The sequence below is a fragment of the Epinephelus fuscoguttatus genome, linkage group LG7 (assembly GCF_011397635.1).
Source record: "Epinephelus fuscoguttatus linkage group LG7, E.fuscoguttatus.final_Chr_v1".
Lineage (NCBI taxonomy): Eukaryota > Metazoa > Chordata > Actinopteri > Perciformes > Serranidae > Epinephelus > Epinephelus fuscoguttatus.
The window spans coordinates 11,115,302-11,129,527 of NC_064758.1; the positions used below are offsets into that span (position 1 = coordinate 11,115,302).

At 41.0% G+C, this 14,226-nt stretch overlaps 1 protein-coding gene across 6 annotated transcripts in view; it reads left to right on the forward strand.

Moving 5' to 3' along the window:
- LOC125891320 (vitamin D3 receptor A) overlaps nt 1-14,226 on the forward strand; it is a 104,976-nt gene that overhangs the window by 14,572 nt on the left and 76,178 nt on the right. For 2 of the 6 annotated variants that reach the window (XM_049580487.1, XM_049580491.1), the window contains exon 3: nt 10,313-10,438. The exons of 3 other annotated variants lie outside the window; for them this stretch is intronic. The gene's annotated coding sequence lies outside the window, so the exon portion shown is untranslated. Of the gene's footprint in view, nt 1-10,312; nt 10,439-12,669; nt 12,900-14,226 lie in introns of those variants that run through there. One more of the 6 variants, XM_049580488.1, reaches the window with a different exon arrangement.

Consider the following 14,226-nt stretch of genomic DNA (forward strand, 5'->3'; position numbering starts at 1 on the left):
GCAATATTGCGATTTTGATGATATTTCAATCAATTGAGCAGCCAGACTTCTTTCTTGCTTTCTCTTCTCTCCAACAACCAGATGACACACACTGCTGCAACGCCCCCATAGCATCGCCTCCTCTTACTCATTCATATTGCTGTCTTTTCATCACTTGTCTCATTCACTCTGGTTGCATACAGGCTTTTGTGGCACAGCTTTGCTTTGTTTTACTCGCTCTTCATTGCCTTTTGAATGTGTGACAGCCTCAGAGGCTTTGAACATGTGCACTACCGCAAGTAGAATATTGTTTTCATTAAAGTAAATAAATGTAAATTGATGGTAATATTTACTACAGTCATTCTGCTGTCCTCTGCTACTAAATAAGAAACGTTGTTGATGTCATGTTATGGCCTTGTTATAGTTCTTTTTATAAAAACTTTCAGTGGTGTGCCCATATTGTCAATTGGTATTGAAAATGATAAGCAATATTGATATTTTTCAAGATATATTGAATTCTAGTGTTGTGACAACACCACTATGGATATTTATTTGATATAATCTGCAAATAGAATAAGACATTCTTAGACGAAGATGAAAAATGGACATGCAGGAATGTTCATGTTATTTGCTGCTTCACCACAGGTGGTTTTATTTGCATACTTGTCCACAGTTAATACAGAAAGGCTTTAATGAAACACAGATTTTCCTGTTTTTTTGTTTTGGTTACTAAAATGGTCTTAAATCAAATTCCCGGTAACAGTAAAATCCTAATTTGCCTTTAAACGTGTCTCTGTCTTGTTCGTCTCTCAGTCTGCCTCTGCCTCATTTCCTCTTGTTGTCGTTTGCCCTTCTTCCTCTCCTCCACCGCCAGCATTTTACGCTTGTTATTCTCTTTCTCTGTCCAACTCTCCCCCCTCCCGGTCCTTCTTTTTGCATACTGTGTTTTTTTTTTCCTTGTTACGGTTTTTCTGTGTTGCTCTAACGCATTCCCATTTTACTCCTGCTGTGTGCTGTATTATGTAGCGTTTAAGACTCTATTTGCTTTTGGCAGGAGCTGGAATCTGCTTGGGTCAGATTTGTTTTAGTGCTACACTGATCGTGGCTTGTAGTATATGCCCCAGAGAAGGAAAAACACTGCCGCACACACACACTCCTACGTAGTCTCCCGCTCTCTCCAACATATGCAAACTGCAAGCTGCCCTGGCCTTCTGACTGAATCGTTTGGGAAAATGACGCAACTTGAAGACCATAAAAGAGATTAAATAGGTCTAGGTGGTATATTATTGTGTGTGTGTGTGTGTGTGTGTGTGTGTGTCCACATGCTTCTTTTTCTTTAAACTAGACATGCACTTTTTCACCAACAAAGGTTTTTTTGAGACAACTACATATGCTGTCTATATTTCAACACAGTATTCTCTGAATATTTGCAGTAATAGAAAGAAATGTGCTTTTGGCCCACACAATGGAGAGAAATGAGAAGCCTGTCGGTAATATACTGAAAACTTAAGGTGTCAATAGAGTCAAATACTTTCAACAGATCGTTTCCGGGTGTCGAGTTTTTTCTTGCTTTCTGATTTTTTACATGGTTTGTAGCCCTGCAGTTAACAATCATTTTCATTATCATTATTTCTAAGGTTAACTGATTATTTAAGTCTATAAAATGTAAAAAATTGTGAAAAATGATTTCACAATTTCCCAGAGCCCCAAGTGACAACTTCAGTTTGTGTCTTTTGTCCAACCAACAGTCCAAAACCCAAAACCTATTTTTTTTATTATCATAAATGACAAAAAGCAGCAAATTCTCACATTTAAGGAGCTGCAACCAGAAAATTGAAAAAATGACTAAAACTATCCAGTATTAAAATAGTTGATAATTCATTTTCTTTTGATCAGCTTATCAGTTAATTGACTAATCATCGCAGCTCCAACAGTCTGTGTGATTGTCTGATAGGTCTGCTCTGTAGCTGTCATGGAGAGTGGCACTAGTTCATAATCTAAGGAAATGACATGATGATAATCAAGTGCAACAATGCAATGGATTACATTTTGATGAATTTCTACAGGAACCACAAGGAGACTGAAATAATTTTAATTTTACAGAGCAAGTGATTTGAAAAAAGTACTTTTTGTGCCTGTGTTTTTCAGACATCTTAATGTGGATATTTTCGTATTATTTCAAGCACAGCCTAAATTCAACTATTTGACCTTCTTTTTGTTTTATTCTTCATGGAATCCAAAGATCAGAAATGTTCATTTCACTGGCTGTATAACGGCAAAAATAACCCTGCAATATGAAGAAGAATTGGCAAGATGTTTGAATAATACAAATATTAAATAATTAATATTATAAAATTAAATAATTAATATAAATCACTCTAAAACAAAGTTGCTGACTGTGTGTCAGTTTTAATTTGGCATTAAACTGACCAATTGCTGAAATTGCTAACTTAAGCTAACAGCAGTAGCACTGATGACAGAACATAATACCACAATATGTAACAGTCACAAATTGCCACTAGTTGCCATGCAACCAGTAGCTTTCAACAAGTTGTCATCCTTAACCTGACAGATGCTTGTTTATTCGGGTGCCATTGACGCACTCGCCGAGTAATGTATCAAATGTTAACTGTTGAAAGTAAAATGAAGAAGAAAAAGAAAGCTCAGGCCACCAAAATTGATCTCGTAAACCGAAACTCATGCTGACCATCATCCTACAAAGTCTATGATATGCTCTCTCTGTAGACAAGCTGGTGTGTGTCCTTGGCAGTCTTGGGACACTGGCCACACCAAAAGGAAATAAACTGTCATCATTCTTGATTACTTATTACTTGCAGCTGAGACTGAGCACTGTCGTAAACACCGGTCCTCTGCTGGCCCAAACAAACAAGATCAAAACAAAAACAAGAAAAAAAAGAAACCAGCTACCACAGAGAAATTAATCCTCATTAACCTGGCTTCCACCCCACAGGTAATAAACAAAGGTTTATGTTGTACCTGTGCCCAGGGGCCCAACAGGTAAAACCACAGGCACTGCTATCATTGAATCAACCCACACATCTTTGGCTAGAACAGTCACGTTACTGGTTTTCCTTTCAGGCCACAAAGTAATAATGTCTAAAAAACTTGACTGGGTGTGTAGACAGTTGTTGTGTTAGTATGTGCAGTATGTTAAAGGGGCAATACGTGAAATTCATCATTTCTAGATTGAAGGAATTGAAAAATTGCTAAGTGAAGAACTAGAGGTGTAATTTCATCTGGAGTATAGCATGACCTCACACACCCTCTCTCTCTGTGTTGATCTCTAGCCCCTTGTTTACAAGCCGGTCCGGCTGCGCGTTCATGTACGTTCATGTGAATCGCCGCCTCCTCCCTCCGCTGGGAGCCCTTGGCCCTCCCTCCCTATAAAAGTCTACAGCCAGTGAGCAATGGCAGATGGTACCTGTAATAAATGTAACATACTTGCTGAGATGGAGGCGAGGCTCAGTGACTAGAAGAGCTGGTAGAAGCGCTCCATAGCTGTAGGTTACTCCAGTAGCCGGTGGCAGCCAACAAACTGTGCATTCACACCAAAAGCATCATGAGCGTCATAAGCGGCCAGCAGCCATTCATTTTCAATGTACGCTTGCTATGAAGGGCGTCTGGAGCGTCGGCAGCAGCGAGCAGCGCGATGCCGGCGACTGGAGCGTCACTGTGAAGTTGAGAGAAGCTCAACTTTATGCAAATGAGCAGCAATGCCGCCGAAGCAGCAGCGAGCAGCAGCCAATTGCAGACCGTGAATATTCTCAAGGTGGGACAGTGAAAGAAAGAAAGAAAGAGATCTTCTGCAGCGCAACTTGAAAGGCCCGCCCCTTGGCAGCCTTCTGCAAGCCCTGCCAGAGCTGCCAGGCAGCGCGATGCCAGCGACCTGAGTGACCGCTTGCGCTCACGAAGCTTTTGGTGTGAATGCACAGTAACTCCGGGAGCTAACGCTAACTCTTCTCCATGAGCCCGTAGAACGTTAGCGTGGCAACCGACTAGTGCTAACTGCTAACGCTCCCGGGAGCTAATGCTAATGTCCCTAGTAGGAACATTAGCTAATGCTAATGTTCCTACTAGGGATGGGCAGCACAAGCAAAAACACAATTCGAAAATCATGGCAACTATTTGACGATTTTTCGAATATAAAATAGAGAGTTGAGAGTTGACAGACGGGGGTTGTCGCGCTGCTCCCGTTGCCGGTGGAGCCGCTGTAATTGATTAACAGGGGGGCGAGCTGCTACGGGACTCGCGCTGCAGACGTGTCGCGGTGGAGCCCGGCCAGTACGGTCCCTCGCCGCCTCCTGCGTGCCTCGCTCTCAAATGACTGTGCATACTTGTTGTAGACTTGTGATACGCAAACTTCGCCTCACAGAGTTTGCACTGCACCTCATTTTTGTTTATTTTGCCAAAGTTGTTCCACACGGAACTTTCTGATGACTGTAGTTGTCTCTGCATGTTTCTCCTGTCTGTAGAAGAGCATCAAACTAGCTGGTAGCCCATCTCACACCGCTGTAGCAATCCTATACTGCCCTCGTGCGGTTAGGAGCTGAATTGCACGTCAAATAAAGGGGGGAAATAAGACGGCGAATAGTAATAGTTGCATTAAAAAATCGATTTTTCAAAATAAAATGACTATTCGAAAATTCGAAAATCGTGACCCATCCCTAGTTTCTACTCTTCTCCGTGAGCTCGTGAGCCGGCTCACGGGCCTGGCGGGCTCACGTAGAAGCTGGCTCATGAGCCCATGAGTCCGTGAGCCAGCTCACAGGCCTGGTGGGCTCACGTTGAAGAGTAGGAACGTTAGTGTTAGCTCCTGGGAGTGTTAGCAGTTAGCACTTGTCGGCTGCCACTGGCTACTGGAGTAACGTTAATTTACAACTATGGAGCGCTTCTACCAGCACTTCTAGTCACTGAGCCTCGCCTCCATCTCAGCAAATATATTACATTTATTACAGGTACCATCATCATTGAAGTAGGCAGGGGAATAGCTAAACACAGCGAGACCGAGAGTGAGTGAAAGACATCGCTAACTGCTAAACTAAGTTGGCTGTTTAGGTTTTATTCCCTCATCCCTGTAGTGAGTGAATCTGCCTGTAGTGAAACCGGGGCTAACCGGTGCTTCCTCCTCAGGCTCCACTTCACTCAGCTGCCTGACAGACCAGCTGCTTCTTCCCACTTTAACCTGAATAACAAACAGGAGCTAGCTGGGAGCGGCTAGCGGAGCGTTAGCCGCAGCATGACCGGAGGGAAGCACAGCCAGTTAGCCTCTACTAGCTTCCCAGCTAACGTTAGCCCCGGCTCTCCGTTTGGATCCAACTGGAGCACCGAGCCCTGGTTTGTTATTCAGGTTAAAGTGGGAAGAAGCAGTGGGTTTATTGGGCAGCTGAGTGAAGTGGAGCCTGCGGAGGAAACACCGGAACCGTCTGGATGTAATAGTCCGTGGAGGTGCTGCGGTGCTCGGCTTCGCAGATAGGTAACGAGGCGAGTGGGGGGTGGAGAGCAGAGGTAGAGGGAGGTGTGGCTCATGACACACTTTGTTTTGGTCTACAGGCAGTGCACAACAGCGAACCTAGTGGTGAAACGATTTCGCTTTTTGTCCCTTTTAAGATATTTTGTGTCTGTTATGAAGCAGAAAATTACAGCTGATATATATTTAATCATAACAATTATTGTAAATTAGCGCTTCATCCTTATTTGTGTCAGGCCATATTCTCCACTGGACAGACTCGCTCATCTCTCTGGCTACTCACAGGAGTTTTGACACCGGTCGTTTCAGCTCATTCCCTGCCTTTCCAAAATTAGACCCGAGCAGTGCCGATGGCCTATTTACTGGGCTGGCTCTCGCAACACTCACTTTCACTCATCCATTCATTCATCCTCTGTTTATAAGGCTCATTCTGAGTAGCAAGTCAGATTTGGATGAATGGATCATTATATTTTGCAGTCTTTCCATGTCTTGATGTCATGGGTGGATTCCTGAACGGGCCTACCGGGCACAGGCCTAGGGCCCATCACCTGCAAAATGTTGTTTAAATTAATATGCACTGATAAGGAAGAGATACAAAAAACAACAAAGAGTTGCACAGGAACTGCAAAGAGACACAAAACTGCCAAAAAGAGACACAAAAATAATTAAAAGAGAGACAAACTAATATGTAAAGGGGCAAAACAACAAAAAAGAGACACAAAATAACCACAGAGACACAAAACAATAAAAAAATAGACAAAACTACCTCAAAGAGACACGAAAATAACTGCAAAAAGGAGCAAAGCAACCAGAAAGCGACACAAAATTACTAGACACAAAATCATCAACAAAGACACAAAAATTGTCTTAAAAAAACAAAATTATCTCCAAGAGACACAATAAAAAACACAAAAAGGGGCAAAACAACCAGAAAGCGACACATTAGTAAAGAGACACAAAACGATCAAAAGACACAAAATTACCTCAAAGAGACGCAAAATAACTACGAAAAGTGACAAAATAACCAAAAAGGAACACAAATCAACCAAAAAAGACATGAAATGACTATGAAAAGACACAAGATGACTACAACAAAAAAAGAAGCAATCACCACAAAGTCTGTGTATGTGTGTTTCCAGTCCTGTGTAGGAGAGGTGGTGGGGCCTTTTACATGTCTGTGCCCAGGGCCCCATTGTCTCATAATCCACCCTTGCTTGATGTCATGTTTCCTCTGCCTGTGTGTGCTTGTGTCACGTTTGGAGATGTCACAAAACAAGGCTGCAGCAGTCAGATGGAAGTTTATATGGATGTCACATATGTTAGTGTTGGTGGCTGTGGGAGTGTGCAAGATGTCGCACGCTTGGATTTGGCGGCCTTGCTGCAGTGCGATCGTGTGTGTGTGTGTGTGTGTGTGTGTGTGTGTGTGTGTGTGTGTGTGTGTGTTGCTCACTCTGTGTCCTTAACTTGTGTATCACAGGGAATACATACGTGTTTGACTTTATCCATGCTGCGTGTGTGATGGTGTCCAGTGTGTATGCTGAAAGCTGACACAGCTGTTTCACAGTAACCACACTGTTTCTCCACACTATCTACAGTTTCACTTCATGGCTGTCCTCCAGTCAACTCCTGCCACTTCCTTCTATCATTGTTTTTCTCCATCCCACTTTCTCCCATTTTCTCTTTCTGTCCGTCCTCCCTCTCTGTTCCACAGATACACCCTGTATGTTTGCAGCGTGTTTTGGTGGGTTTGCACATGGCCATTATTGAGTCCTTTTGGTCAGCCTGTGTGTAATGTGTACACAGTACTGGATGTTTCCTTTTGTTTTTAAATCTGCTCAATGGACCCTGTCTAACCAAGCCACTTTGAATTCTGACCTAGATGTTGAACGTAGCATTTTTTGTTTTTTACAAAGTCGATCAGTTTAAAAAATATACAATTATATATGGATGAATTATGTTGGATATGATTCCCACAAATCAGCTGTACATTATAGCCCCAGTGTTAAATATCACCTATGTTGTCAGAGTCACTAAAAATAGGTAACCTAAGCCACAGAAAACACGAGACCTGGTGACCCAAATGAACGGGATGTTGTCAGGACACTGTGAGCCCGACAATGACATGGAAGGAAAAAGTAATCAAAGTTGACATTTCTTCAGCTCCAGTGTGACAGGATACAGTGCTGGAATCCTGTGAAACATACTGTTGAGTCTAAAGCAGCAGTAAATTGAAGCAAAACAGTCAGCTCCATTTTTATCCAACTGTGAATTTCTTGAGCAAACATTTGGTTACATAAACATTACAGAGCTTAATGCTCACTTCTGATTATTTCCCCAGATACAAGCTTCCTGCCTAGACTGTTCACATTCATGCTTGAAGTGAGGCATTTCTGACATCAGTGTCAATGGATCTCTGGCCCTGAAACACTTCATATGCAACCAGTAACGTCAGAGACATGCAACCAGTAACGTCAGACACATGCGTTGGAACAAAAACAAACTAGAACCACCACCTCTCGGATGTATGCCTCCGCAAACCAGTCAAAATGCAGTTACAGTTTATGTCCATGTCTGTCCAGACTTGTAGATATGTAGAAATGACAGTAAACAATGCGTGGATACTTCACACACTTTCAACCCAGCAGCACATAAGATCTATCCAATCAGCACAGTGTCAAGATGGATGTCAAAATCAGTGTCAATTACTCAGTATCTGACCAAATGTTTTCTCTTCTGTTCCTGAGATGTGGTGTTGAGTAATGGCTAGAAAAGTGTTGTTGCAGAACACTGTGATGTCACAGTGAAGTTGACCTTTTGGATACAAATGTCATCACTTCATCATTTCATCCTATCAGACATTTGTAGAAAACTTTGTTATATTAACTTGTGAATTTGAATTTTTGGACAAAAACAGGTTTTGTGAGGTCACAGTGACCTTGACCTTTGACCACCAAATTCTAATCAGTTTGTCATTGAGTCCAAGTGGACGTTTGTGCCAAATTTAAGGAAAGTCCTTCAGGGCCTTCTTGAGATATTGCATTCACGAGAATGAGACGAATGCAAGGTCACAGTGACCTTGACCTTTGATCACCAAAATTGAATATTGTTGAGTCCAAGTGGACATTTGTGCCAAATCTGAAGGTTGGACAACCCGAAAAAATAATGCTTTAGGCCACAGCTAGCGCGGAGGCATAAAAATGTCATATATGGGAGACAGGCCTTTGGGAAAACATGATGACATAGCGGTGCAATTGTCATTTCCTGAATGATCACCATAGAAACGTCCAATGATGTCATTCTGCATTATAATTAGCCAAGTGCTTCTGTTTTGGAGACTTTATAGTCATTTTGGAGAAATGGCTGTTTGTTTTTGGGATAACGGTCTGTCCTACAAATGGGCTGTGATGTGGAGGGTCTAAAGGAGTAACTGTTCTTTCAAAACTTAGCATGTCCAGGGCTCCATTCCAGGATCTCTGTTGGCGTCCCCTGACAGCACTGTCACAGTATGTAGGCAAGCTGTCCCTGTCAGAAAGCGTTTGGCAGTCAGGCTCTATTGGGTGGCAACTGGGGCAGCCTTCTGCAGCAGCGGTATGGCAAAGGCAGCCTTCCATGGTTTCCTCTTCTTCTGCGCCTGCCCAGTGAAGTATGATGTGGGAAACCATGGATGTAAGGAAAAAACATACAGTTGTCACAGTGGTTGCATGGTCAGTGATTGGATATCTATCAAATTTAAGATCACATATGAGGTGGGTTAGACCTGATTGGAGAAATTGGATTTCTGTGTCCACACTACCTGAAAAAAATTGGATCTGTGTCACATGAGAGTAAAAAAGTTAAAATTTGGGCCGCCTTGTATTGTAATGTGAATATAGCTTTTGGAATGTTACAGAAACAAGGGTCAATTGTTTCAGTAAGCTGTAAACAAGGAACAAGTAAGTTTCTTTATATATATATATATATATATATATGTATATATATACAGTGGGTTAGGACAAGGAGACATCTTTCATTGTCTTAGCTTTTTGCTCTGGCATGTCAGTATTGAGTTGATAATGACTATGAAGCTTCAGCTTTAACAGTGTTTGAGGTAACACATTCATTTTGGGTTCGCAGTGTAGGACTTGTATCCCTTTAATTATGCATAGTTCTGAATTTTATGAGCGGAACAATGATACTCAACACACAGCAAAAACAGGGAATGACTTTTTTTCTATTGTGGCCAAACAGTGGAATGTTTTTGACTGGTCAAGTCAGGACGCCTGACCTCAGTCCAAGTGAACAGGTTTTTTACTCACTGAAAACCAGACAGAAGACAAAGTCCTAAAACAAACAGGGAGTTACGATACCTGGCAGAGAGTCACTTGGAAGGATTAATACATTTCTGAGAGGATGTATTATACGGACTACTTTACATCATTACTTACTTAAAATGGTTCTTTTCAGGGCTGAGCGGTATGGAGAAAATCAAATATCACAGTATTTTTGACTAAATACCTCTGCTGATATTGTGAATCAGTAATGTCCATATAATGACCAAGTGGGTGAAGACAAATAATCAAACAGTTAGAGCAGTCTGGCAACAACTTCAGAAAATGACATCAGTTTACTGTAATGCACCCTTTAAAACAAGGAAAAGACAACCTTACAATATTATGATTTCCAAAATCTAAGACACTAGCTCATCTCTAATCACAGTATTGATATAGTATTAATATATTGCCTAGCCCTATTCTCCAACAACAAAAACAATCAACAGCAAGCATAAAGATGTTGTGAAAAAGTTTGTCAAAATGTTAATTCCCATGTTCCTTCTTTATTCCTTATTTTTCTGATGTAATGGACCAGAAACTACACAAAGATCCTTCGAATGAAACCCAGCGATACTCAGTCAGAGTGAGACAGAAGTTTTCAGCCCCCATCACGAAGGCCGAGAGGCCCCTCAGCTGGCTGGGAGCCAGGGGCAGCGGGGAGGTGAGGTATTTTAATTCACCTTAGCCAGGAAAGGAAATTGTTTGCACAGGAGTGAGGCAAACAATGGAAACAACTTTTGTGACAGTACATATGGCATCAGACAGAGGGAAACTTGTCTCATAACACCTGTGTGGTCTCAGAAGTTGCGGAGGAACAGATACTAAACATTTTGCAGAAATTACAGCATTATGAATGATTAAATTGTGAAGTTATGGCAGATACATCATGATAACATCAGATCGTGTTCACAAGAACATGGTTTACTGTTGTTGATATTACCTAGTATCCCCATCCTCTCTGATTACTAGTTTCTGCCATTGATACAGGGGCTTCTTGAATGATTAATTACTGATGCTTAGGGGGAAGCCCCCACTAATATATGCTTGTCAAAAACCCATCCTAATCTTAATCGTCTTCTGTCTGATTACATAATTTCAGTGCTGTTAGTTTCTGTCATGAAACACTGAAAAAGTAAAAAAAAGGTCCCAGTAATGTCTTTTTACCACTTTGCTTTAAAATGAAATACTGGCAGTCACAGTCCCACCGTGCTCATAATCTTCTTAGATGTCTCGAAGGTGTTCCTTCTAATCAGTCACGAAAAACTTTCAGTGTAACAGAACTCGCATCAGCAATGTGGTTAGGCAAGTTCAGATATTTTCTGCTTGATGTCTCGTTATCTGTGCAGTTAAATTTAAAACGGATTGTGCTTTTGGTAATCTCATAGAATATAATTTAATATATTTAGATTATGGTTATATTTTCCCTATGATGCTGTTTTGCAGCAGCTGTTATGTTGAGTTTATGCTCCTAACATATTGCTGACATCAGAGTCAATGCTGAAAAGAGTCATAGAAATTTAGCATTTCCTGAGTTCCTTTAAATTCAGAGTTTCTTGAAGTGAGCAGTGAGGTCCAACGTGTCAGTCATCATTCATGGGAAATACATACATATATATATATATCTCATCAGTGTTGCAAGTTATGTGCTCACAAGTACTGAACTGATGTGAAGGTCTGGCTGCTGAGCCAGCCATCACCACCTGAGTAGTGATGCCCGGGTCAACCCATAACCTGCGGGACCCGCAAATGGACCTGCAGGTCGGGCAGCAGTGATCGTCTGTTAAATCGGTCTGTAAATGATATTTTGACATTATTATTATAATCTATTAATCTATAATCTATTACTGTCATGGCGTCTGAAGGTACTGATGCGTTGAGCAAGTGACAGTCTGTGGTTGTTTTCAAAACACACTTGTGTCACGCACTCCAAAAGAAACTTGTTCAAACTTTAAACAATAATTTATTGCACAAAACGGGGGAAACAAACGTTGACAAAAACGGTTCCATAATTCATATTAAATTCAAAAGATAACGAAAAAACAGCTACAAGTTAGAGGGAATAGTGATAAAGTGGTAAAACTTGCCATTGATCCACAGCCTCAGACGGAAGCTCTCAAGCGTGCCGTGCGCACAAGCGCAGTTGGTAGGCTATGCTATATTTTCACATTTTTAACAATACAATTAAAAGTTTTGATTTTTATTGATAACCAACATTTACCAACAACAAAAGACTACATTTAGCACCAAAAAAATATGTAAAAAAATAAAATAAAAAAAATAAGTAAATAAAAAAACGAATATCGAATACCAAATTTTCATAACGAATACCTACCCACAGAAACGAATATTCGAATATCCGAATATTTGGGTACAGCCCTACTTGCTATACTATTTATCTGAACAGTGGGGTCCCTGGTGCAGACAATCTTTTTCAGTGACAGTACTTCTATAGTGATCACGTCTGTATTTTTCTATGTAATATGCAAGTGTAATATGTATGTGTTTAATGGGAATTTTTCCATATCTACTCATGATCTGAAATAAAGTAAGCAGAGGTAAAAAAAAAAACAAAAAACGAGAGAAAACATTTTAAAGGGCCCAAATCTCACTCAGCCTCACATTTGTTTTCTATCCAGCCTCCATGCTGGCAGCTTTGACTGGACTCAGAATCAGTTACATAACGCTGTCATTCCACGAATACCTTGTAACTTAGCTGATTTTTTTTCCCCCCTACACATTTGTCTTTGAATCAAACATTTAGTGGTTTAGTTTCAGGAGTCACTTGGCATTAAATGGTTTGAAGCTCTGATGAATCGACTTGCTGTCTGTGCTGGAAGCTAGGAGTTCATTGTTGTCCTTATCTGAATGTTAGATGTACTGTATGTATATTTTTCCTCCCAGTTACTTTTTCTTTTCCAGTGCCTCGATCGAACAAGATTCCAGGCCACTGAAAATCCTCTGTTTATTCATAGAGGGTGCGAGTCATTAACACCAGGACTTACGGCGGTGATCCACATTTGTGGATACAGTCCAGTACAATTAGCAGACACCTGGTGATGCATATTGGCTTCTCCTTCTCTGCCTGTCATCATAGAGCCAAAAGTTTCCAGCTAGTGTGAACTGTAAGCAGCTTCCTAATTCACTCTATACACTTCAGCTTAAACTGGTAACTTTGGTTAGTGACAGAAAGTGACACACTGAGTAGGGCTGCACAATAAATCGAATATCAGTCTCGATCATGATTTTGGCTTTCCACAATTAAATGAACATGGTCGGCTGCGATATTGACCTTTTTAAAATGCGTGCTCTGCTCATACAAAACTGCTGTATATCAAATAGAGCATTTCCTAAACTAACAGCAGTGGCAACTGTCATGCAGCATGTGAAAAAATCTTGAATGCTGTGGCTGTAGTCCAGAGTTTAAGAGTATACAACAGAGAACAGACGAGCAAGACGAAAATCAGATGTCTGGAGCAAAACATGAAGAACTCCCTCCAAAGGCATCATCATCTGTTGTTAGGAATTATTTTGGATTCAGGGCCATTTATGTTAAGCAAAAACAAATCATATGCAAAGAGTGCACTAGACATGTGTCTCCGCCACAAGGCAACACAACTAACCTTTTTCAACCAACTTAAAAAACACCACGAACTGCGGTATAATGAATGCATGAAAGCCAAGAAGAGCGTCATTAACTTAACTATCACTGAATTCCCGTCCTTGTCCAGTTTCTACTCAAACATCCATAACAGTCGCTGTATGCCGCATCTATGTATCCATCTCTCAAAGACAGGCTCAAATAACTAATGCAATTGCATTGACATTTGACCAAAGATACAGTATGTGTCCAATAAACACTTTTATTTATATTTTATTTCTCGGAGATCCACTTAATTAAGTTAAAGGAGAACATTATTTTTAGACTCATTTTGGTGCAAAGACTTAATTAGCAGAAATGTAGCACAGTGTGACAGTTAAAGCAGTGCTCTATTGATTTAAGTTTGTGTGAACAGTACCATACAGTTTTATTTATATTTTGTTTCCAGGAGATTTACTGGGGGTAAAGACCAGATGGAAAGATTTGTACACTAGCAGGAATGTAGCACAACATGGAAGTGAAAGTGGTGCTCTCTTTTTTTTAAATGTGGCAGTGCAATAAAAATTTTTTATCCCTATAATCAACGAATAGCTGTGACCTCAACTGGCTTGACTCTGTCGTTAAACCTGGGAATAACTGTTAGGTACATTAGCCTCCTGATGCTAACAGTTAGCCCTGTCACTGTGTGTGTTTCCCCCGACACTATTTTGCAGGAGCACCGTCACTCCAGCGGGGGCTTAGCACCGCCCAAGATGATTGTGATTGGTTTAGAGAAACCCAAACAAGCCAAAGCGCTCTTTCCCCTCATAGCAGAATAATCGTATGATGATTTCAGACCTTTCCCAAGCACT